At 37.5% G+C, this 25061-nt stretch overlaps 1 protein-coding gene across 1 annotated transcript in view; it reads left to right on the top strand.

Annotated features, from left to right (window-relative positions):
- The first annotated feature begins 2093 nt into the window (after positions 1–2093).
- LOC132326056 (disks large-associated protein 1-like) overlaps positions 2094–25061 on the top strand; it is a 156414-nt gene continuing 133446 nt past the window's right edge. Inside the window, exon 1 of the mRNA XM_059843791.1 lies at positions 2094–2207. The gene's annotated coding sequence lies outside the window, so the exon portion shown is untranslated. The remainder of the gene's footprint in view (positions 2208–25061) is intronic.

Consider the following 25061-nt stretch of genomic DNA (forward strand, 5'->3'; position numbering starts at 1 on the left):
TCCAGGCAAATTCTGTCAGCTAAGAGAAACCCATCTGAGCCCAGCTTCAGCAAAGTTCTCAACCAAATCTTCAAGCGTGGGAGTTTCAATGGGTTCAGAGAGGTCATCACAACTCAAGGCTCCTCCTAAAGACATGGAGGATTTGTTCCTTTAGAGATTTATGTTTGTAAGCTCCCTAAAGAGATGTTACAAGAAAAAATCAATCCAGTTTACTTGCTACAATTAAATATACTCAATCAATTTTATACTCTCACAGAAAATCTGAAATGCTTATGATGTAGTCAATATTATAGGCATATTAAAGCCTTCCTGAAAAGAGATCCTGTCAACAGGAAATCTGTGCATTTCTGAAATAATTTAAAAGCAGTTTCTAGTTCTGTACCTCTCTCTTGATCGCACTGCCAATCTGATAGTTTTATCATCTAATTTTCCTACTTTGAACATCTTGTTTTCTCCCACTTCTGAAAAAAAAAACCAAAAACCTGTACAACCAACCAAGAAAGACCAACTCTAGAGAAAGAACTGGCAATTTAAATTTAGAGTTAAGAAGAAATACACTAAAGATAGTTACATACCTCAAGGGAGAGGCAGGCCCTCAAAGCCAGCTCTACAGAAAGTGCTGTCATTGGAGTACTAGTACAAAAAACAGTAGAATGTTTCTATCCTGACAGCAATGTCAGAGACTCTGAAGCAGTGTCAGAATTTAGTTTATCTTTGAAACAGGACTCACAATAAGTATAAAGGAAGTAACAAAGAGGAGGCAGCAGCTGTCATCTGTTTGACTGCTTTAGAGGTCAAGGAATTCCCAGGAAAAATCACCTCTTGTGTACAGAGGCTATTTCTGTCCTCTTGGTGGTTGGTTGAAAGAATTTCAATCCAAAGCTTGATGTTTTACTAAGATGTGCATCCTGCTTCCAAAGGAATTAATTTATGGAAGTTTTTTAACCTGTGGGAAGTAGGACATCAGACTCTGATTGGGTTGGTCTCTTCTAGTTTTATAAGCATGAGTTTGTAATATTTTCGGGTTCTTTTTGCTCTGAAATTTTTTACTTGCTTTTTCTGACAACTAGCCCCCAATAGTTAACTGTGGTGTGGAAAGGTATTTCTCTAAATGAGTATCAGGTGATAAAAATAACCTAAGAACCTATCAAACAAGTTATTGTAGTGATAAATCTTCAGTATAGTCCAAGGCTAGTATCAAAGCACCCTTAACTGTGAATTTATTTTCTTTTAATATGCTTTACGGTAAAATTTTGATTTGAGATGTTAACCATGTTTACAAGACAAAGTATTCACACTTATTCTGGTTTGTGCTTTCAAATTGTTCCCATGAAAAAAGATGGAATAAAATAGGCTAGACCTTTAGGTGATCAGAAACAAAACTTAAATTGTGAGATGACTCATAGAGAACAAATATAGAACACAAAGGAAAGCCATTTATTTCTGTTAGCTTCAGTAAGTAGTACTGGAGAAATAAGAGGGAAAAACATGTATATTATTTTGCTTACAAGAGAGAGAAAATGGCTTATAAATAAGTATTTTCAGTTTATATAATTTTTAAAAACCATATATTTTAATGTGCAGTTGCTTCCCATTGCAATTTTGTCCATTACCCATGGAATGCTGGTGTGGGAAGCACCGTGTATACAGCTGGGTGGTTCAGGTTTTCTCACCATTCTCCTCTGCTTTTCCAGACACAGGCAGCAGGATTCCAGGGTGTTTTTATGTAGAGTGAGAAAAGGAAAAGGTTGTGGAAGGCAGTGAGTGGGGGAGAGGTGAGCTTGCAGAGATTTACTGACATGTAGCTAGTTTTGGTATCTTTTGGTCAAAGAACCAACAAACTCTTCATGCATTGTGCTGGAAGAGTAGGAAGGTTGAGATGGCACCACAAATGCAGCATTATGCAACCAAAATATTCTTTATTTGTTGCAAGAAGAAGAGTTTGGAACCATGTGAAAACCTTGCCATGGAGCATTGTTATAAAACATCTCAGCATTGCTGTGATTTTTAATGAATGCATAGATCCTTGCCATGTTAATAATTTTATCTTGTTTTGGGCTAGTAGTTTTAACTCCTACACTTTGATTGTATTTCAGAACAGTCAAGCATCAAGTATTGGAACTGACATCTGAATTAAAGAGTGTGCAAAAAAATCTCTTCCCTCTTTAACTATTGAAACAACTAAAATGGAAAACTGACTAAAAGAGGTGAGTCCTTTCCTCTGATCATTCTCCTTGATCTCTCTCTGCGTTGCTTTTATTCATTTTCTCCAGATCTGCCTCCTGAAAAGGCAGTGAGCCAAATGATTGTGAACTCTCAACTGCTTTAATGGAAGTGAAGATAGCTAGAAAATTATACATATGATAGCCCATCTTTGTATTTAACTAGTTAGGCTGGCTGATGGCTCTGTTCATATTGGGTGTCTTTGAATATTGTGGTGAATGATTTTCACAAATCTGATATTAGTGTAGAAATGTATATATATATAATATGAACTTAATATAAACTTAAAAGATGAGTAGATCTCCATAGAGCTGATACACCAGAGCTGTGGAGAGAGCGTAGGGAATGTCAGAGGAAGGATTGATTTGGCCTAGAGGAATGTAACAAAGGGGAGAGGTCAGAGAGAAAAATAAAGTACAGAAGACAAGCATGGCAAGGGGTTGCAGCATCTTGGAAGAAACATTGAAATGGCCCAGAAAAGTTCTGATAGGGATAGAACTTCCTTTTCCACAGTTTCCAGAGATATTTTTACTTGGGTTTATTTTCTGTTTGTTTTGGTTTGGTTTTTTTTTTTTACACTAAGAGAGACTTGATAGGAAATACTGAAGATAAGATGACCTCTAGCCTCTGGAACAGAAATGGAATAGCAGAGAAATGTCTACATATAGTGAATTATTGGTATTTCCCAATGTTAATCATACTGAGAAAAATTGAAATCAGTTCCATATCCTGTTTCTTTATGACCACATGGTAGACTTAAACATCCATGCACTAGAAACAGGGAGAGTTTTTATGTCTTTTTTAAATGGTGGTCATTTTGCCTATGATTTGGCATTTTTTTAAATGTAACTCTTAGAACTATATTCAACTCACTACAGTTCAGTTACATGCAATTTAATTGTAATGTTAAATTAATATGTTAATCATATAATTGCTTGTAGGTATTTTAGTTTAGTTAGGTATGATGCTGTACTTCAATTCGTAAATGTCCCTGAGTGGGGCATGAGTTTAAGAAACATTTTACATCTTGCATGAAACATTTTGCATCATAGGAATATTCTTTGTGTCACTCCAGAGTGATCTTTTTTCATTGCTTTCCATTGGTGCAAAAAAATTCAATGGATTCCTCACTTAAAAAATGTAATTTCTTACAAATAGAATGCTATCAAATCATCCAGCAGCTTTGTATTTTAGTAAATGTATTTTAAGAGCAGAAAGAAGCAAAGTGTTGAAACATTTCCATTGCCAAAAAATGTATCCATGATGATTTATTATATGTGGGATATATATGGATATAGATAGATAGAGATATAGACATGACTCTGCATGTTATATATGTAGTATACATATGTATTTATACATTGCAAGTACATATTTTTAAGGTACATACAAACTACAGAAAGTAGGATGTGGAACCAGTGTGTATCTTCTGACAATGTGAAATAGATCAGTTCAGCTAACTTTGCCTCAGCTTGGCCTTCTGTAGAACTCTGAAACTTTATTGAAGTGGTGACATAAGGTTTGCAGTGGTCTGATTTTTCCCAAGCAAAAGTTGGATTTTTAGCTTAGGAATTAGTTTTTCACAGTGATACATTTACATATATTTATATGCATTTAACATTTACATATATTTATATGTATTTTCATACACACAAAAAAACCCCACCCTATCCCCTCAGCTTCCGCTATCTTGGGTAAAAGAAAACATTATGTCATTGAAGAAGGTACTTTGATTAGTGATTTATGTATTAGAAGAATAGAGTGTGGTCCACTTATTTTCCTCAGGAATATATTGACAATATCATTTAAGAGTGACTCAATGGCCCTTGTGGGTCCGTTCCAGCTCAGACTGTTCTGTGGTTCTGTGAAAATAATGTTATTCTTTTGTTGCGAATTTTGTTCAAAGGAAATGCAGACAGAATTTAAAGATGCCATTAAATCAAAATATGTTTATCATCAGGGAGAAGATGACTAGGCTTTGAAAAAGTCAGATAAAGAGAATCTATATGAAATGTGTTAGGGATGTGGATGAAATTGAACTTTAATGAGACCAAACAAAAGGAATATAATTGATCTTCTACAGTGAGAATGTATTGAAGTAATTTAAACCTTAAGGTCCTCTTGTCTTAGTGGGAGACAGGGTAGTGGATGTTTTGTATGATCTAATTATGCCAAAGTCTCGGGCTCTGCAAAATATTGTTCCTTCGGGGGGAAAGGACACAAGACAAAGAGAACAAATTACCAGTTGAAAGATATGATGATCTTTGATGCAGTACAAGGGGAAGCATACGGTATTTTACTAATATTCCTGGTGTGAAAGTAACAGCTGTAATGAGAAAAATTAGAAAATTGCCTCAAGTAAAACACACTGAGAAGGCAGAAAAGCTTGGATGAGGCAAAGGTACTGCAATCAAATATAAAGAGAAAACCAGGTTTCTAGTGAAAATTGAAAAAAAAATTGATTATGACTTGCTTGAGGTATTTTGAAGCAAAATTTAGGCAGGACTTCTTATTACAGCTTAATAGCAATTCCCTGAGTAGTTATAGGAAAGTATGAATCAGAGAAAAGAAGCTAAACTGACTGTGAGATAGACAAGTGATTTGTCTGTCTATTAGATAAATAGAAAGACATTTCAAAACAAAATTCAAATTTTCTATATTACTACTTCTTTCTCTACTTATGGGAAAACCAGGCATCAAAATTAAAGATAGGCACAACTCTTCTAAGCATTTTTGCATCCAGAATGAGTTGGAAGTCCAGGGAATATCCATAATGTTTCAGGATGAGCTGGATACTGAAGTATCCTGGACAATTATTAGCTTTGAGTATCTTAGTGACAGCAATAATTTCATAAATCTGATAAACCATCTGTGTAGGCATAATGGAAAAACCATAGAATCACAAAATGGCTTTGGCTGAACAGGACCTTAGAGATCCTTAAGTTCTAGCACCTAATATAAATGTGAAATAAAAATCAAAAACTGCAGATAGAGAGGTGCTGGGATGCAGAGCAAAATATTGAATCAAAAGCTTCATTACTGTTATAAGTAAGGAAACAGTCATTAACAACTAAAAACTACAGAGGCTTATCTTTGAGTTTTAAAAAATTGTCATAAATTTGCTTATATAAGTAAAATATGTAAGTTAGAGGAAAAAAAGAAAAAAAAATAAAGAAAAAGGTCAATGTTTGATGTAGCTAAGAACACAGACTTTTTTCTGTATCAGTCTGAAAAAAATATCCGTTCATCACAGCTAGTAGAAACAGAAGATAATTCCCCACATCTGTAATCAATTTTGTATCAAAATTTATTTCAGACATGGATCTTTTGTCTCCTGCTTTTTGAAGTTGGTATAATCTATATGCTTATTGACTGAATTATAGACAAAGGTGTGGTACTTCTTCCTTTGAAATCTAGACTAACCTTTCTTTTTGGTGGAAGATAGGCTATTGGTGCAGGAAATTGACCCAACTTTCCAGAAGACTCTATTTCCTACAGTTGGCCTTAACTTCTGTAAAATAGAGAAATTTTGTAACATTCAGATCAGTTTTTTTTTTAACAGTCTTTAAAGCATTACTACATTACACCTGCAGGATTGAAACAGAATAATAAAAAATTGTCCTTATTTATGCTTTAATACAAAAAATGTCAAGGTACTAAACAAAATATTTTTCTCTATTTTTAAATAATTATTTTTTATTTAAAATATTCATTTATCTGTTCCATAGTACTTAAATAAAAAAGTAAACAGGTCGATAAACTCAGCTGAACAGCCTCTGGAAAAGAGAGATGAAGCAGCTGCAAAACATCATTGCCTGATTCCCAGCCCACCTCCCATTGCCTCCATAAATATGACATTTTGGAAGACAGGTGAAGAAGTGAGGCCAAATTCTTAAGCATCTCAGTTCTTTTTATTTATTCTACCTCTTCCTACTAATCCAATGAAATGCTAAGTGATGCTTTAATTTTGAAACACCTGTCCTTGTGACTTTCTTTTCCTTGAGTGAAAGTCCCAGCCAAAATAGAGATGCATGTGAGAGCACGACTGCTGAGTGACATCCCTGAGGCAAGGACAGTGCTAGAGACAGGTACTGTTCTTGCAAGGTCTCTCAGATGAGTTCGTCCCTATCTCAGGAAATACCAGAACTATTCAACCTTTTTATGCATTTCTATACTTATCTTTAGCCATCTACTGCCAATTTGGTTTATGCCAGTGGCTCAAAGAGCCTTTGAATTCACTCAGAATGGCTATTTTTGGATGTGCACACTACTGGAAGTGGATGCCTGTAAGCCTTTATGGTTGGACAAAAAGTAATGACACCATTAACTCTGAGAAATGGAATACTTCTTGTATTGCTGTCATTCTCTTCCAGTAAAAAATTTCAAGTTGAGCACAGTGGGAAATCCAATTTACTTCCATGGTATAAAATCATATTCCTGAAATAATTCACCATTTTTAGAAACAAACCAGTGTGTGGAACTGGCACTGGTTTTTAGTCTGATGCAGGGAGAGATGCTTTTCTTTGGCCTGCATTGCACCTCATAAGCAGACACAGGCACAATGATAAATATCTCACCATCTCCTGATGGTTTCATGGAATCAGGGACTGCACTTTTATGCTCACACTGAAAAGGTTATAGGAAGCACATCTGTCCTAATATGGTCTTCCTTTGTATTTTTATATGATTAGAACAACTACATCAAAAACATAATAAAAAAATATGATTCAGATAATCCTCTTAGTTCAGGGTTGGAGGGATGGAACTGGCACTGTGCAAAATAAAAAGATATATTTGTTCTTACTGGGTAGAGGAAGAGTGGCCAAGGTACGTTAGTAGCCTCTTCTGGCTCATTGGTTAATACAAAGCTATTGTCTCCTGAAAGCTTTATTTTATATGAAACTCTGCCATATGGGTATTATTTTAAACTTTGCTGCAATCTGTTTTATTTCTATTGTATAGTTTCTACTTACCTTTTGTTTCCCTGCCTTTCCCTGCCAGCCCTTTTAACTACAGCCTGCGTGCTGTGGACACACTTTAAAAAAGCTGTCTAATGATTTGGGGAAGGGACCATATAGTGGTGGGTCACAGTTGGGCCATGGCAAAAAATTCTAGTAATCAGGTCTTCTATGCTTGAGAGAGACTCCAGTCATGTTTGGATGCAGGGACTGTGTTCTCAAGTCCAAAGGAAAAGAAACCAATATTTTAGCGAACCATCATTCATCAAAAATGAAACATATAAACAGGCATGTTATTAAAGCTTTCTGAATTGTCTTTGCCCTTAAAGCGTGAATTCATCTGAGCGCATTGATGAAGTTTAAGTAGGCTAGAAATTTCATCGTACTGTTTTAGAAATTAGGAGAAATATTTCAGTGTTGCAAAATCAGCACAATGAAATACTTTGCACCTCATTTTTATAAGCTGCCCAAGAAGTTATTTGAACAACTAAAATTCCAATCTTGCAAATCCTGGAAATCAGGAAAATTTCAAGGAGTGAAAGAAAATAAAAAATCATCAGAAGTAAAGTATGGAAATAGCTCAGAAATTGGTGAAGAGATAAATACTGAGGAGGGTAAGTTGCTTAAAAATTTTGTGTGAATTTGTACATAAAGTATCATTCTGTATGTATGTCCTGTATCTATATAAACAAATGTTTTGCTTACAAATTAGGCAGTACAAGAATAAAGGAGCATAAAACAGGGATGTGATCCCATAAATCAAAACTGTGAAAAGGTGCTTGAGGGCATGGTACGTTACCAGCTGTAACAGGATTCTGCAGGTGGCAGGTTAAGGCACTACTCAGGTCTTATTTATGTATTTAATGTATTTGCTAATACATGAAGGCGACCTTTCTGTTACAAACATAGCCACTCCAGAACATACTTGGTTAATGTGTTCATGCTTGAAGAAGTTGTTGAAAATTGGAGATGCTTTAGGAGAAAGCACAAGATTGGTTCAAATGAGATGAAGAATAATGGCTGATTTGATTTAGTATTGGGGGAGGGGATGGAGTCAGAAACTTTCCTCTCTGTGGAAGGCAACAAAATTTTGACCTTCTGAGACTCACAAGTATGACAAAAAAGATCCAGTACATGGAAATTAAACCTCAAAATGGAAGCAAAGTGCATATTTTTAAACAGAAGTAAATACACATTGGAACAATTTACTAAGCACAGTTGTGGATTCTTGTAACTTAAAAGATTTCATTTGGAATTAAGTCTAGGATTGCTGAAGCAAGTCAGGGAATTAGATGCTCAAACATCCTTGAAATGTACTCATTAAATTCTCCAAGATCTCTTGGGTTCCTCTAGAAATGCAGTAGAGCTAAAAGCATCTGATTCAGAAGTAGGACTTGATGGAAGGCACTGTGAAGTAGTATCAGACAGTTTCTGTAATGTTACACAGCAGGTTAGACTGCACTGTCCCAGTGGCCTCTTTTATTTGCAGTCAGTGTGTTTGTTTATTTGTATGTAAGAGCAGCAAAAGAAGTGTTCTGATCTAATAGGAGCTACTTGAGATTGCTGTTGAAGTGCTTGCACCCTATCTGTTTAATAAGATGACTGTGATTCACTAGTGTTGCAGTAGAATGTTATTTCACCTCCATTCTGCTGCTTGTAGGGGAAAGATTGAAAGACCAGACCTGTGTGCAGAGATGGCAGGGACATGGCACCTGAGGAGCTGCTCTGTGTCTGTGGGGCTTTCAGCAAATGATTCATTGCCAAAGCAGAAATGGTCAGTCGTGTTTCAGGACCTGCTCCATGATCTGAGTGTGTTGAACAGAGGAGGTCCTGAAATGTGACTATGTAGACATATTAGCTGAGCATTTCTTGATTTTCTATAGTATGGTCTATATAAAGAATTCACTTCAGACCTTTGTCTCTCACCAGGAAAACTTGGATCTTAGATGAGTGTGCCTGGCTGCTCAATTTGACCTTTTTGAGAGTTACATTGAATTAGAGGCTGTATCAACATGTTGAGCACCCAGTCATGCACCAGTGCAAGCAGTAATTTTGCTGTCACTGGACACTGCAGTCCTGACTGTTGAAATTATCTGTTTTCTTTCTTTATAATGCTTCACTTCCCAGGATCTGCATGGCTGGAATACATCTGTCCTCTAAACTGGATCTGTTATCAGTACAAGTATTACTTGCAAGCCAATTTTCTAGAATTACTTTTAAGATGTATTATCTGAAATGGGATGGTCACAGAGAGCAAAGTAAAGCTCACCCATGAGTGAAGATTACTGTATTCCTTGAGTCAGAGCCAAATTCTGTTCTGAGTTTTGTTTACTCACAAATCTGAGCTTTATGAAACTCCAGAAATCCAAATTCCATCTGATAAATGCTATCTAAATACAGAGTAGTAACCTAGAATATTGAGGATTTGCGGCTTTTTCTTTATTCTTTTTTTTGTTTACCAACATGGAAACAATAATGTAGAAAAATAAGTAGTCTGGTTATGCTTATTAACACTTAATGAAATTAAAACTTGTGTGTCCTTCTTAATGCTTCTTTTAAACTTACATTTTGTTGTATAAGAAAACAGGCCTATGTCAGCCCAGTGTTACAAACTCAGAATATAAATGGATACAATTTGTATAACAGTGGATTGAGTTGAATATAAAATACAAAGATAAATGTTTACATAGTGATTGATATTTCATAGATATTTTGGTAATCTCTTTATCCGAGACACCAGTAAGACAACAGGGTTATAATACTGTTCAGGCTGTAGTGGTATATAAAACCTATTTGTCATCTTTACAAAATACATATCATTACCAGAATACAAATTATACAAATGAGATTGCTGCATTTCTCATCCTTATCATATAGATCTTCCATGTGACCTATCAAGTCCAACATGGGGATAAAGCAGTGTGTACTTTAGACAAAGTACTGATGGCAACTGCTGTGTTTCTTCATTGCACAGCTTATCGAAGTTCAAAATAAAAAGCATTTATTGTGATTTCCAATAAGGGAAGAATAATTATAATTAAGCCAATTTTTAAATACATTACATTTTGAAGATCAAGATTCTAGGCAGGTACTTGAGGTGAAGGTGCCTGGTGTCCAAGAATTGGATTCTTTTTTGTTAATGAGTGTGAAAATGAAAATGCAGTGTTAGAAGATGGTGACTTTTGGCTTCTGTAAGTGAACAAGTATTAATGTAGTGTGAGTGATCCAAAAAGTAATATATGTCCTTGTTAACATCAATAGCTTCATAATGCAGCTATTCAAATGATATATTTTAATTTGCTCCTCTGCCTCAGAGAAGTGTCATGCTTTCCTATAAGGCTGTTATGATTTCAGCTTCCGAGCACTGCACAAAAATGCCCTCTAGTCTGGAGGGTGCACTGCTTTCTGATGGGTAGACCTAGCTAAAGTTAGGTTTTTACCACCATAAAAATTGAGTTACATTGCTTTCAGATAAACTAAGTTCACTTATTGATTTGGCCAAATGAGTTTGAGAAATGCTTGCATAGAATGTAATTGTTATATCCCATTTCTTTACATTCCATGATATATGCAGGTTTATGCATATATGTATAGCTAGTTTCTCCAAAGGTTTTTTTAAAAACAACAAATAAATGTAATTTTTCTCTCTGTTTAATTTGGAAGTGTAACTCAGAAAGCATGTTCAAGGTGAGCATAGCTGTGGATGAGCTGTTCAACATAGCTGCTCTAGGAGGTACAAAGTGGACTGATTAGGTCAAAACATATTTTCTTTCATATACAATGTGGAATCTGCCCAAAAGGCAGGACTGAAGGCATTCAGTAGGACATCAAGAAAGATGTATCACTGCTGGCTTGAAATGAGACTTGAATTACAGATCTTCTTAGATATAAGATCAGAAGCAATCCCATATAAGAAGGATATCTAAGCAACTTCATAGGGGATGCAGGTATTTTAATTCACAGAAAATAAACAGGATGTGATATTAAACCCAGCACTTCCATGCAGATGCCATCGGACCAATGTAGGATCATTATTAGTGGAAATTTGTAACAAGCATGAACTTTGTCCTGCAGCAAGATTTCTGATCTGGCTTTGACTCTTTGATATTTGCTGACACCAGTCAGATTTCTTTCAGTGTCATGACAAGAGTTAGTGTCTTAGAGCAACAGTAAGCAAAGAAGCCTGTGCTGTGGGGAAAGCATGATGCACCAAATGTAACAGGGCATGCATGGTTTCAGGAATAACCTTATTTGAGAGAGCATCTGGTTTAGGTTTAGATAAATTAATACCTTGAGACTGTTTCGATAGAAAATTGACCTCTTGTCAAGATGTCAATAGCCTGAGTATCTGAGAAAACAGAAAATAATTGCTGCATCCCAATAATCTTCTATTACAAGAATTTATTCATCCTGAACTACCTGACCACTGTAGCGTTCAACAACATGGTGAGTTTTTTATTTTCAATTACTGTTCTTTACTTCACAGGATACTTTGTAAGATTGTGTGCATGTAGTGTGTCCTTTCTGAGTAACCGTTAGGTTAGCTGTCAGGGAGCAAGAAAAAAAATCAATAATACCAATAATTTAAAGCTCTTAAATCCTGAACTAAATGTTTCTTATGTTAAGTATGTGTCATTATATATACAGCTCTGTATGGGTATTTCATATTGATTGCATTTACTTTCTCAGTGGTTTCCATATATTTAAAGAAATTGATCATAGGACCATAGCATTATTTAGAGTTCAAAAATCATTGAGTCCAACTATTAACCCAGTACTACCAAGTCCACTCCTAAACCATGTCCCTGAGTGCTGCATGTGCGCATCTTTTAAAAACCTCCAGGACTGGGGACTCAACCACTTCTCCGGGAGCCTGTACTAATGCTTGACAATCCTTTCTGTGAAGAAATTTTTCCTATTATCCAGTCTAAACTTCCCCGGGCACTTGAGGCAACTTTCTCTGGTCATGTCGCATAGGAGAAGAGACTGACTCTTACCTCATTACAACCTCCTTTCAGGTGCTTAGAAAGAGCAAGGAGGTCTGCCCTCAACCTCCTTTTCTCCAGGCTAAATTCCTCCAGCTCCCTCAGCTGCTCCTCACGGGACTTGTGTTCCAGACCCTTCACCAGCTCCGTTGCTCTTCTCTGGACATGCTCCAGCACCTCAATGTCCTTCTTGTAGTGAGAGGACCACAAGTGCTGAGTACAGGAGTATGATCCCCTCCCTAGCTCTGCTGGCCACACCATTTCTGATACAATCCAGGATTCTTGGCCACCTGGAGACACACTGACTCATGTTCAGCTGTTGTTGACCAGCATCCCCAGGTCCTTTTCCAGCTGTCCTGCCCCAAGCCTGTAGCATTGCATGGGATGGTTGTGACTCAAGTGCTGGATGCAGCTCTTGGCTTTGTTGAACCTCATCCAATTGGCCTCAGCCCACTGATCCAGCCAGTCCAGATCCCTCTGCAGAGCCCTCCTCTCCTCCAGCAGATCAACACTCTCACCTAACTTATTGTCATCTCCAAACTAACTGAGGGTGCACTCAGTCACCTTGTTCAGATCATTGATGAAGATACAAAACAGGACTGGCCCCAACACAGAGCCCTGGAGAACAACCTATTCTCTTCCTCCCAAAGCTCTGTCACTTAGGGCAGGAGTTCCTCCACTTGGGTGCACCTCCCACAGGGGTGCTGGGAGCAGGCCACCGGGATGGCAGCCTGGTCTCACCAGAGCTCCATCTGGGCAGCTGCACTAGCCCTTCCTGTGTGCCCTTCCAGACTGATTACTTTCTGGAAACACATACCTGGTATAAATTGAATTATCTGGTTTCATCTTAGATTAAGTACTTGATTTGTAATTAAAATCCAAATGGTAAAAGAAATTGAAATGACAAATGCAGTTTATTGAATCAACTGCTTTCCTGTTCTGTCTCCAATGCAGTTCCCGCTTGATTTACTAATTATATGCAAACTGTCATTATGCTGTGGTTCTTCATGACAGTTTTGGTATTTCAGCAGAGATCCTTCTCGGTTAGAATGACTGAAATGGATTATATCATTACAGTTACTGATAATTTGTATTGCTACACAGTCTATCAGACTGTTCATTTCATATATGTTTGAGAAATAAAAGCCTATTTATTTTCTGTGAGGAAATCTGGAAAAAATTTAAAGCTTTGCTTTTTACCAAGATATGATATGGTATGCTTTTTTATCCTTGCAAAATGCCTTCTGCTGAACATCTAGACTTCTGTGCAGAAGGAGGAAAAATTTCTGACTTTGAAATATTACTAGTGTTGATTACCCATCTATATGTATAAGATTATCTTATGGTCTTACTCATAGCTGTAGCAGTACTGAAACAAGGGAAGATATATGAGGCATGAATGATGTGTTATCTTCTTACAGGGAAACAGAATGCAAATTTTTGGCCTATTTTTCAAACTTGAATTATTTATATATCAAATATTATTCTGGCAAATCCTGATTAAACTTAGATGAATTCTCTTAATCTCTTCAACTGTTTGCCCTTCAGTAAAGATGGGACTTCCATATACAGGACTGAATAAACATTATTTAGATCCCTAAATCTCTGTAACTATATTGAGATATATTTCTTTTTTAATCATAAGAGAAATCTTATTATAGCTAGGAAAACAAGGAATTATTTTGGTGCAGAATCTGTTTAATTGGTTAATTATAAAAATTCAGCTGTAACACAATAAAAAGTCAGATTCAGATAATTTTTACCTATTATGCTTCTGCTTTCCATTCTCCTTTGTTTTCAGGAACTAAGGAGTGTGGACTAAGTGCTACCACTCCCAGGAGAGCCTCCTTGAACTGCTTGTGTCGGGCAGCAAATAATTTTTTCTATTCTCATTTCACTTCATCCCAGTAGGGATGATTCTTACCCTAGAAAAGGATTATCTAGCTTATGAAATTTATCCTGTAGCCATACCTAAGAGCAAGAGAATCACCTGTCCTGGATTATAAGGACAGGAGAAATGTATTTTGCAGAAGACTAGAGTTTTTGCCATTGCTTTAGCCTGTTACATAACAGAATTCAGGGTTGCCTTTTTAAGGCAGAAAACAGATTTTAAGGGGAAATCCACATTTCCTGTTTAGCAAGAGAAAATTTAGTTATAATACAGAACTAGCTGGACTTCAGCGGGGTAAAAAGACTACCAGATCTTTCCTTTAAAATCCTTCTCCATAAAAGGCAATTTACTCTACAGAAGTGCAAGTGTGGCAGTTTTCTGAAGTGCAATGAACTATTTCTTAACACACGATATTAATAGTCCTAAGAACCTGCAATGCAGAGTACACCCTTCCAGTGGTCTGTAATCATCCCTCTTTTTATTATCAAGATAAAATTATTCACAATATCACCTTTCATATTACTGCTGTGTAACCTCAGACTGAAAAACTGTTATATGCTTTTTTCATAATATTTGTGTTTGCAGACCACTTTAACTTACAGGAGGAAATATTGCTAACAAATATGTGATGTATTAGTTGCTCTGAAAATTGCATAACATGACAGAATATGTTATTCAAACTACTGCTGAAGTGGGATTGAAATGCTCCATAGGCCTTGGAATGGATCTGGAAGGTGCTGGGCAGGAGGCTGTGCCGAGGCATGATGTTCACTCTGCTTGCATTTAGCAAATTCCATTATTTTCTGGACTTTCATACTAGAAAAACTAAAGTATGTGAACATGTCATACCTTTGTCTTGAAAAATATAATCTGTAGAACTGAAACTTCATTATTAATATATTATACTGGGATTTTTCTATTTGGTTCTTTTTTCTCTTTCCATTATAGAGTAGAACCTACGTTAACATTGAGTATTATTATTCAATATAGAACAACTTATAATTTGGGGCGAAAAACTAGGACACCTCTTCAATCTGTGCACAATTAATAGCTATTATAATTTTTGACCAACAATCCAGAAAGACCCATTTGTGCATAAGTAAAGGCATCCTAGCTTTTCATTTTTAACTAATTTGTTTTGTTGGTACGTGTTTTGGAACAACTCAAGCACAGATTATTTTGTGACCTCCTAAGTGGCAGAAAGGCACTATCTAATGTTTACCTGTAATGTATACAGGTGTGTTATGTGTAGTGTCCTATTTAGGTTGCAGCGCCTTATCTTTTCTAATCAGTCTCTTCTCTCTATTTTCCATATTATCACAGTTTGGATACCAAATGTCACACTTCTGCAACATGCAACCAGGCAACATGCCTGCAACTAAATTTAGCCATTTCACAAGTCCCAAGTTAAATACGTACTTGGAGAATGTGTTTAAAAAAAAAAAAAAGACGTGAAAATAATTAGTGGGTAACAACAGGGAATAAACTGAGTGAGAAATAGAAGTCACAGAGTCCTTTCATATCAATGTTCTGTCATTTTAGGGATTAAATGTATGACCTTTATTGTTTGGCTGTACCATTCCCACAGAAAATAGGAATCTGCTTTTATCTGTTTCATGCGATTAATGGTAGTCTTTTATGGTCTTCAAGGAATTAATTTGACAGTTTGATAATATTTGCTTGTAGAGTAAAGCCTTTTAGCAATTGTAAATGTAAATTCTAAGTAAATTGGTTTTTTTGTTTTGTCAGTGCTTTTGGAAAGCCATAAATACTTAAAGGTACTGCTTTAACTTTGGGTAGATGTTTTGTAGACTTTGTATCAAGAATCCATTCTTGACTGAATGCATGCAGTCTTGATACATTGCATGTTTCTGAAAAAATGCTTCAGTCCAAATATCAGCTGTAATTCCTCGAGTTCTATCACTGTTCACTGACTTTTATTCTGCTTCTTAAATCATTTTCTCTACAGTGGTTCTACCTAAAGGGACTATTAAAATTCAGAGTCATTGAATCATGCAGAGCAAGAATGTTTATGCATGTGCTGTGCAAGTTAATAAGCAAGAAAGTTTATACAAGCAAAGACAGTCTTGTTTTATATGGATGCAGAGAGCTTTTTCAAAATACAGCTCCTTTGTTTCCACTTCACAGTAGAATCCATGTTGTGATTTGTCAATTATGAAAGTATTAGATAAAAATTTCTAACAAGAGCAATTATTAATTAATAATGTTGTTCTGCAGCTTCAAATTACTGTGCAGTGGAAAATATAACCTGGAATACACTGTCAGTGAAAATAGAACTGGGGGAGTGATACCATGCTGCCATAGATTGAGAGCTAGGAAAGCTTTGGAGAGGTAGGAAAGATAAAAAAAAAGAAAATGTCTTGCCTCATTAACATGTTGGTTTATAAATTTTTGTCCTCAGTAGGCACTCAACTTTTGTTCATCTGAGAAGTGCATTGCTTGTCAAGTTTGATAGGTGGATTATACTAAGATAAAATAATAAAATGTTGGGTTTGGGGGTTGGGTGGGACCTTAAAGATCATCAAGTCCCAACCCTCCCCTGCCATGGGCAGAGACACCTCTCACTAGAATTGTAGAATCAGAGAATCATAGAAGGACTTGGGTTGGAAGGAACTCTAAAGATCATCTAGCTCCAAATCCCACCTGGTTGTGGTCAGGGATGTCACCTGCTAGATGAAGTTGCCTAGGATTCCATCCACTCTGACCCTGAACACTTGGATGAGGTGTCCATAACTTTGGGGAGCCTCTTCTAGTGCCTCATTACCCTCACAATAAAGATTTTCTTCCTAATATCTAATATCTAAAATCAATCTCCTTTCTTTTAGTTTAAAACCATAACCCTTTTATCACCCTTTTTTACCCTGTTTTATCACCATCTCCCCCTTTTTTATGCTTCTTTTAAGTACTGAAATGTCACAATAATCCATCCACAAAGCCTTCTCCAGGCTGAACAACCACAAGTCTCTCAGCGTCTCTTCATAGGAGAGGTGCTGCAGCCCTCTGATTATCTTTGTGACCCGCCTCTAGACCCTCTACAGCAAGCACAAATGCATGTTGTGCTTAAGACTCCAGGGCTGGACACAGTACTTCTTGGAGTCTCACAAGATTGGAGTGGAGGGGTGGAATCACCTCCCTCGACTGCTGGCCATGCTGCTTTTGAAGCAGCCCAGGATGCAGTTGTTTTTCTGGTCTGTGAGTGGGCACTGTTGTCTCATCTCAAGCTTTTCACCCACAAGAACAACCCTCAAGCCCTTTTTTTGCAGGGTTGCTCTTGATGAGCTTTTCTCCCTGTCTGTGCTCATGTGTAGGATTGCCCTGACCCATAAGCAGGACAGTTCTCTTGGGCTTTTTGAACTTCATGAGGTTCTTGTGAGCCCACTTCTCTCATGCTTGTCCAAGTGCCCCTGGATGGCATCTCATCCCTCCATTGTGCCAACCACACCACTCAGCTTGGTGCCAGCTGCAAACTTGCTGAGGGTGCACTTATTCTCACTGTCTGTGTCACTCATGGAGGTATTGAGGAGCACCTGGCCCAGGACAGAGCCCTGAGGGACACCACTTGTCACCGGACTCCATCTGGACATAGAGCCATTGGCCACATCTCCCTGGCTGCAACCAGGGAGATGGTTCCAGCCAGTTCCCTATCCACTGAATAGTCCACCCTTCAAATACATGTCTCTCCAATTTGGAAATAAGGCACCATGTCAAAGGCCTTACAGAAGGCTAGACAGATGGCATCAATCACTCTTCCCTTGTCAACCATTGCAGTCACTCCATCATAGAGTGGGACAGGCACAATCTGCCCTTTAGTGAAGCCATGCTGGCTGACTTCAGTTACCTCCTTGTCTTGCACATGCTTTAGCATTGCTTCACTGAGGATCTGCTCCATGATCTTCCCATGCACAGCAGTAAGATTCCCAGGCCTGTGTTTCCCTAGGTTTTCTTTTCTCTCCTTTTTGAAAACAGGAGTAATGTTTCCCTTTTTCCACTCATTGGGGACTTTGCCTAACCACCATGACATTTCAAACATGAGAGTGGCTTGACAAAAACTTCAGCCAGCATGACCCTGGGATGCACCTCATCAGGCCCCTTAGACTTGCAGATATTCAGTTTTATCAAGTATTCCCCAACCTTCTCTTCAGATCCAGTGGGAAGGACTTGCTCCTCCAAGCCCTACCTAGAGGTTCAGGGACTTAAGAGACGTGGGAGGCCTGATGCCAGTGAAGAATAAGGTAAAGAGTCCTCAGACTTCTCCATTGTGAAAATGTGCCAGTACCCCATTGTGAAGCCTAACTCACAATGGGATACTGGTGCATTTTCTACCTAAAAAAACCTCTGGTACAATGGCAGTGTTATGAACCCATAGATTATTTTTGTTAAATAATTGTATTTGTAGTCAGGACCTTAAATTTGAACATTGGGAATTGTCATCTGGTTGCCCAGCTGCTGGGATTCTTACAGATCCTGCATAAGAAAAAACATTGAGGTGCTGGAGTGTTTTCAAAGAATAGCGAAGCAGTGAAGGGTTTGGGGCACAAGTCTTATGAGGAGTGACTGTGGGAAGTGGGGTTGTTTAACCTGGAGGAAGGAAGGGTCAGGGGAGACATTATTGCTCTCTACAGCTACCTGAAAGGGGACTGTGCTGAGCTGGAGGTTAGCCTCTTCTCCAAGGTAACAAGTGATCAGACAAGAGGAAATTGCTTCAAGTTGTGCCAAGGCCAGTTCAGGTTAGATATTAGGAAAAAATTCTTCACCAGAAGGGTTGTCAAGCACTGTAACAGGGTCCTCAGGGAATGGTTGAGTCTCCATCCCTCACAGTATTTAGAAGATATGTAAAGATGGCACTTGGGGAAGTGGTTAATAGTTGGACTTGATAGTCTTTTCCAACCTAAATGATTCTAAGAGTCTATGATTTTGGAAACTGTTCCAAGAAGTAACTTCTCCTATATAAAAGTGGGAGCCTACATTAACAGTGTGGGGAGAGGAAAGTCTCAGGGCAGAACCCTTCTTCTATCTTTATTAACATAAACATTCCTTAACTATATAATGCAAAGAGCTGTTCTATATTTCAAATAATTTTAAACTATTAAAGTCTCATTCTGACTCTTTAAGGTTTTGCTGGTCATCTTATTCACTGCTGTCATAGCTGAAGTCAAGCATTTTTTGTGTCTTTCATGCGTGCTTCAGTAAAGGTTAATTTTTACTGATTTAAGTGTTTTCTTGTATTATCTTGCAGTGGGTTTTCTACTGCAGTTTACAAGAGGAGCTGCTGCTAGGTGAAGTATCTGTAAAATGTTTGGAGCATTATATTTCATTCATGAATCTTACTCTTCTTTGCATTCCTCTTCAAAATTTACCTCTGTCATGAAATACATGTATAATTTCTATCACATCAAACTTAGAGGGTTGCTAGGTTGCTCTTAAATCTGTAGTTTTTAAGGGAATTCATAGACTCTTTTTTCTTCTGTGTCTTACCATTCTTGAGTCCAGAATTGACTGAATTCACTTGTTAGTAATGCCAATATTTTTCCAGGTTGTGTTTTGTCTTTCACTGAGCATCTTATTCAGCTGCTGCAGAATAGGAGCTTTGATGGTATGGGGAAGGCCTGGGGTGGTGCTTTAAGAATCCTACGTACTTCATATTGAATAGCTCTACAAAGTAATTTCTTCACTTTCCGTGCCTTTTAGTGCTATTTCACTGTCACCAGTTTAAGCATTCACCATTTTCAGGTGCACTCTCACTCTTGTTCAAATAGCAGCAATCACTTGACTACTCATTGAGGTTTCAGGAGTGGAGCTTTGAGTAGGGAGTTGAGGCAGTGCCAGTCCAGGGCAGATGTGGAAAGGGAGGGAGTAAGATCAGTTTGGTTCCCCTTGACTCTTCTATAGGCAGCTGCTGCTCCAAATGTGGGACAATAACTCCCTCATACAAGCAGTCTCTGACTCCCCTCTTCTGGTGCATGGCTTTGGATGCAGACTTTTGGAAAACCACTAGACTGAGCCAATTCAGTTGTCATTCTCCCTTATATAATGATTCTTTGAGACACTTTCAGTTGTTGTAGATCAAGGTTGAAATCTGCAAACCTTTGAGGAAACATCTTTCCCAAATCCCTCATCCACAGCCTGTTTTTTGTGAGGCTGGCTGATTTAGGGAAGAGCAGTGAAAGCTGTTCAGTACCTATCCACTAGAGCCTGAGTTAGATGTTCCTTGTGATCTTATAATTTATGAAAAAGGCCATCTGGTCTTTATACGTTCAATCCTGTCTCCCTTCACACTGCCTTTTCTCCAATATAATAGGATTTAAATTTTTCATGGTAGAATGGAAAAAGCCTGGCTATGAGACAATACAGTAGCCACTGCTCTCCTTGTCCATGCAGTTGTACTGTTGACCACCTGGCACTAATGAAATAAATTTAAACTGCAATGAGAAACACTTTAAGAAATATTCATTAATACCTTTAAAATATTAAGAGTGATTTTGTGCTTGCTTTTGAGGTGCTTAACCAGTACAGGTGGCAGAAATGGTAGAGAAGAAAAACTAAGGAAGCAAAACAAAATTAATTAAGTAGTCTGGTTTCAAAACATGGAACTGAAAACCACTCTTAATTTATTTTTCTTTTAGTTTGGAATTAAAGACAAAAATATTTGATATAAATTACAAATTCTGTGAGAATTTAAAAATACTCTGATGTCTTATTTTTTAATGTTACTGCCTCTGCTCTTTAAATATGCATTTCTTTTCTACTTCTAAATAGTAATAAAAGAGTTCCTGTGTAGTAAAAGAAATAATACTGAATATTAGGCAAATTGAGACTCACATCTGGTACTCATAAGCTACAGTATGAGAAGCCGTGCTGGGGCTCAGGGGATGTATCCCACCTCCCCATTACCCTTGCTGTCTGAAAATCAGGGCTATTTGAGCAGATCTACCCAGACCTTGTTTGTGGTGGCTGACTTCTGCCTGCCTCCATCCACACATGTTATAGTTCCTTTGTCCTGCTATGTCCAGCCCAGATGAAAATCAGTATTTCATGGGGCTGAAGCTCAGCCTTTTGGAGAAGGAGCACTTAAGAGTGTCCTGTTGTCTGCCCTGCTCTTGTTGGTCTGAATGAGCTCTGGGAGAGTCGGCTTGCCTTTGCTCAGCAAGTGACATCAAAGTGAAACACTGGGAGTGTGACTCAAGGAAATGCCCCAAAAGAGCCCTGGTAAGTGCTCTTATAGAGCACTGATGTTGTGTCCTGATGAAAATGAGTATTTTGCTCCCCCACCCGCACCAAGGAATGCACAAGGCAAAGGGAAAGCTTCCTCAGGCCCAAAGTGTGCTCAGGCCCAAAGATTTCTGCAAGGCATGTATGATGTATGCTCCCCTGGCATTAAAAGTCCCTGATTGTGTCTATGACACAGCACTGTTACTTGTCCTTGAAGTGTATAAAAGTAGACTGCTCTTAAATTTTAATCATAGAATCATAGAATGTTTTGGATTGGAAGGGATCTTGAAGATCATCTAGTTCCACCCCACCTGCCATGGGCAGAGAAATCTTCCACTGGACCAGGCTGTGCAAACCTGCTGCCGAATTAGGGGCAGCATTTTTTCTCTGAAGGATCTTTGCAAGATTGTTCTGTCACACATGTAGTGTAATCATTTCTTGAGGCATTTTTTTTCCTTTGGGCCAGGGCACATTCCTACTAATCAGCAGTGCAGGTGGTGTGACAGAGGTCCTGTCTGTAGCTCTAAATTTTAATAAAGAACTCATCTCTTTATTTCCTCTGGTTCTCATTACGAAAATGAACTAGGTTCTTTCCATCAAGTCCTATAAACATGAAACTGTAGACGAGTTTCATTTAGTTTAGAAAAATACGTAGCACAAGAACATGGTCTGACGACATCCTGAATTTCATCCCTCCCTTATTACTAAATTCTTCCAAATCTTCTTGTCCTCTGTTATGATATTTAAGCTATCAGTTTTGGACAGATCAGCCTAGTATTTTCAGTAGTCACTGTTTCTTGAACATGTGCCCCTTATCACCACTTGAATACATATTTTTTACTTCTTTACTTTCGATGTCAGGACTGTTATTTTCCCTTTTTATCTCTGTATGTTACCACATCTAAGAAATAAATGTTTTATCAGCCTAATGTTGATGTGTTTAAGGATCTTTAAGAGAGTGTTCTGTATTGAGAGCTGTAACAATGCACAGATTAATATCTGTGCTACATATTCTGTCCCAAGGGAACATTGCAGTAAAATGTTTTTGTTCTTACAGACAAAATAGGTTTTTTAGAGATTCAGACGGGTCCTTAAGTTCTGGTGAACTGCACCTTATTCCCCAAGTGGCTGTTGATGTGAATGGGAGCAAATTTTGTATTACCTATGTTATTGTCATTTCCATACTGAAGCAATGTATCTCTGCAGATATGCATTTGTAGAAAGCTCACAGCTTTCTACAGAAATGTACTACAGAGAATGTGCTACAGAACATACTGCAAAGTTTGTCAAGGGCAAATCACTTTCTTGCATTATTCTTCTTTTTTTTCTGCAGTAGCTGATACAGCTTTTATTCTCCTCAAGCATCAAAATCCTCCCACAGGGTTTTTTATCATTTTGACATCCAGAGTTTAGTTTATCCCAGTTAGGGTCAGGTGCTTGGAGGTGAGAAACATTCATAATTTTTCACCTGTGTAACAGTTCTGAATGTGCAAGTCCTTTCCAGAAAGCCTGTAACAATATATATTCTCATGAGTGCTGTATACATCTGTTATGGATGGTAGTGCATGAGTTTATTGTTTCTAAGGGTATTCTAATGTGCCCAAGTTGTATTTATATGCAGGATATGTTTTGCATATCAGACAAAAAAATCCATATTTTGATGTTTGAAATCTTTGCTAGGAATTCTTTTTTAAAAATAAGCATTTTATAGACTACTTAATCAATCTTTTGTAAAGAATAAGCAAATTGATCTTGTCTTCACTGTTCTGCAGTTTTCCTTATACACACCCAGATTTCAACCAATAATCCTGATGGGTTGTTGGGGTTTTTAATAGAAAATAGTATGAGGAAACTTCTGGGTGTGCTATTTTAGCAGTGTCTTCATTATAAGATGAAAAATATTGATGAATGAGTGAACAAAGATTTGATTAGATAATTGTGATGGAACAAAACTGACAGAATTGTGTGTTCTGCTTTGCCTGTGGGCTGTTCTATCAGCACTTGAACAACAAATCTGAGAAGAGACAGAATTAAATCTTAGAAAAATAAATTGAGACAAATTGTGTAGTGTTAGTTGGTTTTCAGTCCCTGATAATTTGCTGCCTGATGGAAGTCAATCAACCAGTTTTCTGTTTTCCAAAGCTTTTTAAACATAAGATCCTTGGATGCTCACTCCATAGACAAGTCCAAAGAAGTTTAGGAAATAAAACTAATTTAAAAACAACTTCTTGTCAGGAGGCTATTTACTATAGGGAGGACTGTGCTCTCCTGATAAAGACTTGAAGCATGGAGAATCACTGGAAACCATGAGTCTGAAATGAGAAGGAAAACCAGAAAATTAAAAATATGCTGATTATTTTATTTGTTTTAAATTATTTACTTTGCTGTGTGATTAGTTACTTTTTTAATGCCTTCCTTCTAATAGAACACTTTGTCCAAATCATACTTCATTTTCTGGAAATTTCTGCTACCTGATGACAGAATTACTCAGCGAAATACTTGGACCCTTGCCAAGCTTCTTCTGCTTGGAGGTGAAATGGATTATTAGAATCAACTATCACTTTAATGATCTTGTGTTTATTAGCAAAGAGGATACAGAAAGCATATTTTTATGAATGCAGGGAGAACAAAGAGCAGACAATTTCCTTGCTGGAAATGCCATTGCTGCCTTTTAAGCCTGTCCTATGTACTATGGGTTAATTTCTTTTGCATCTGTATGAGGACACTTGTACAGTCACACTTTTCCCCTGTTTTCTTGTTGTCTGACCTGATCTGTGGCTTTGGGTTGCTGGTGAATTTTGTAGGTATGGTTTCATGATATGAGGTGTTCTGTAATAGAGAAGTTAAAGGAACTTCTGACCACTTCATGCAGATAAAGTTGTTTTATTGCAGCAGAAACTTGACTTTACTGTGGCAATCTGAGAGGAATAGAGTGGGTGTAATGGCACTGAATGGTTCAGTGTGATAGAAATGGGGATTGACATTGCTAAGAATATAATGACAGTGGCATCTTATCAGGTTAAAAGTCCATTTAGCTGCCTATGCCACATCCTCTCTTCAGTCATGAGTAATAGCAACTACCACGACAAAAATATAGGTCTGTGGCAAACATGCAATGAGAGATACTGCTCCAAAATCATGGGACATTGCAAATCATGACACGTCTACAACGGGGCATCCACAACTTCTGTGTGCTACCTGTTCCACAGTCTCACTGCCCTCATCATAAAAAGTCTTCCTCATGTCCAATTTAGACCTACCATCTTTGAGTTGCCCTTTGTCCTGTCACTACTGGTACTGCTGAACAACCTCAATTCTCTCAGCAGTCCTTCGCAGAGGAGGTCAAAACTGTCTGTTTCAGGAGAGCCTGTGCTTAGCTATAGGTTGTCCTTAATATGTGTCAGCATTTTTCAAGGTATGTGAATTAGCCCTCAGATATCCTTACAACTCCTTCTTACTTTTGTCTGGGGAGAAATGTTGTTTCATGTTAATATTTCTACTGAAGTTGCAGTTTCCTCTAAGTGTAGGACATCCGGTTGTGTGAAAAGTGTCTCAGGATTTTTTCTGCTATTGTCTTATGTCTTTAGTTTTTGCTTTTTCCGTATTTGGCTCACAATACTATAACACCTGAGCTTTCTATTCCCTGCAATTTTTCTGTGAACTGAAATGTGACCATATCTTAATTTCCTTGTGCAATACAAAATACATATGTATATCTTCTTTCAGAAAAAAAAATATTTCTTGCACGAGTCTTGATGACATTATAATCTGCTC

This window comes from Haemorhous mexicanus, chromosome 1 (genome assembly GCF_027477595.1).
Source record: "Haemorhous mexicanus isolate bHaeMex1 chromosome 1, bHaeMex1.pri, whole genome shotgun sequence".
Taxonomy (NCBI): Eukaryota; Metazoa; Chordata; class Aves; order Passeriformes; family Fringillidae; genus Haemorhous; species Haemorhous mexicanus.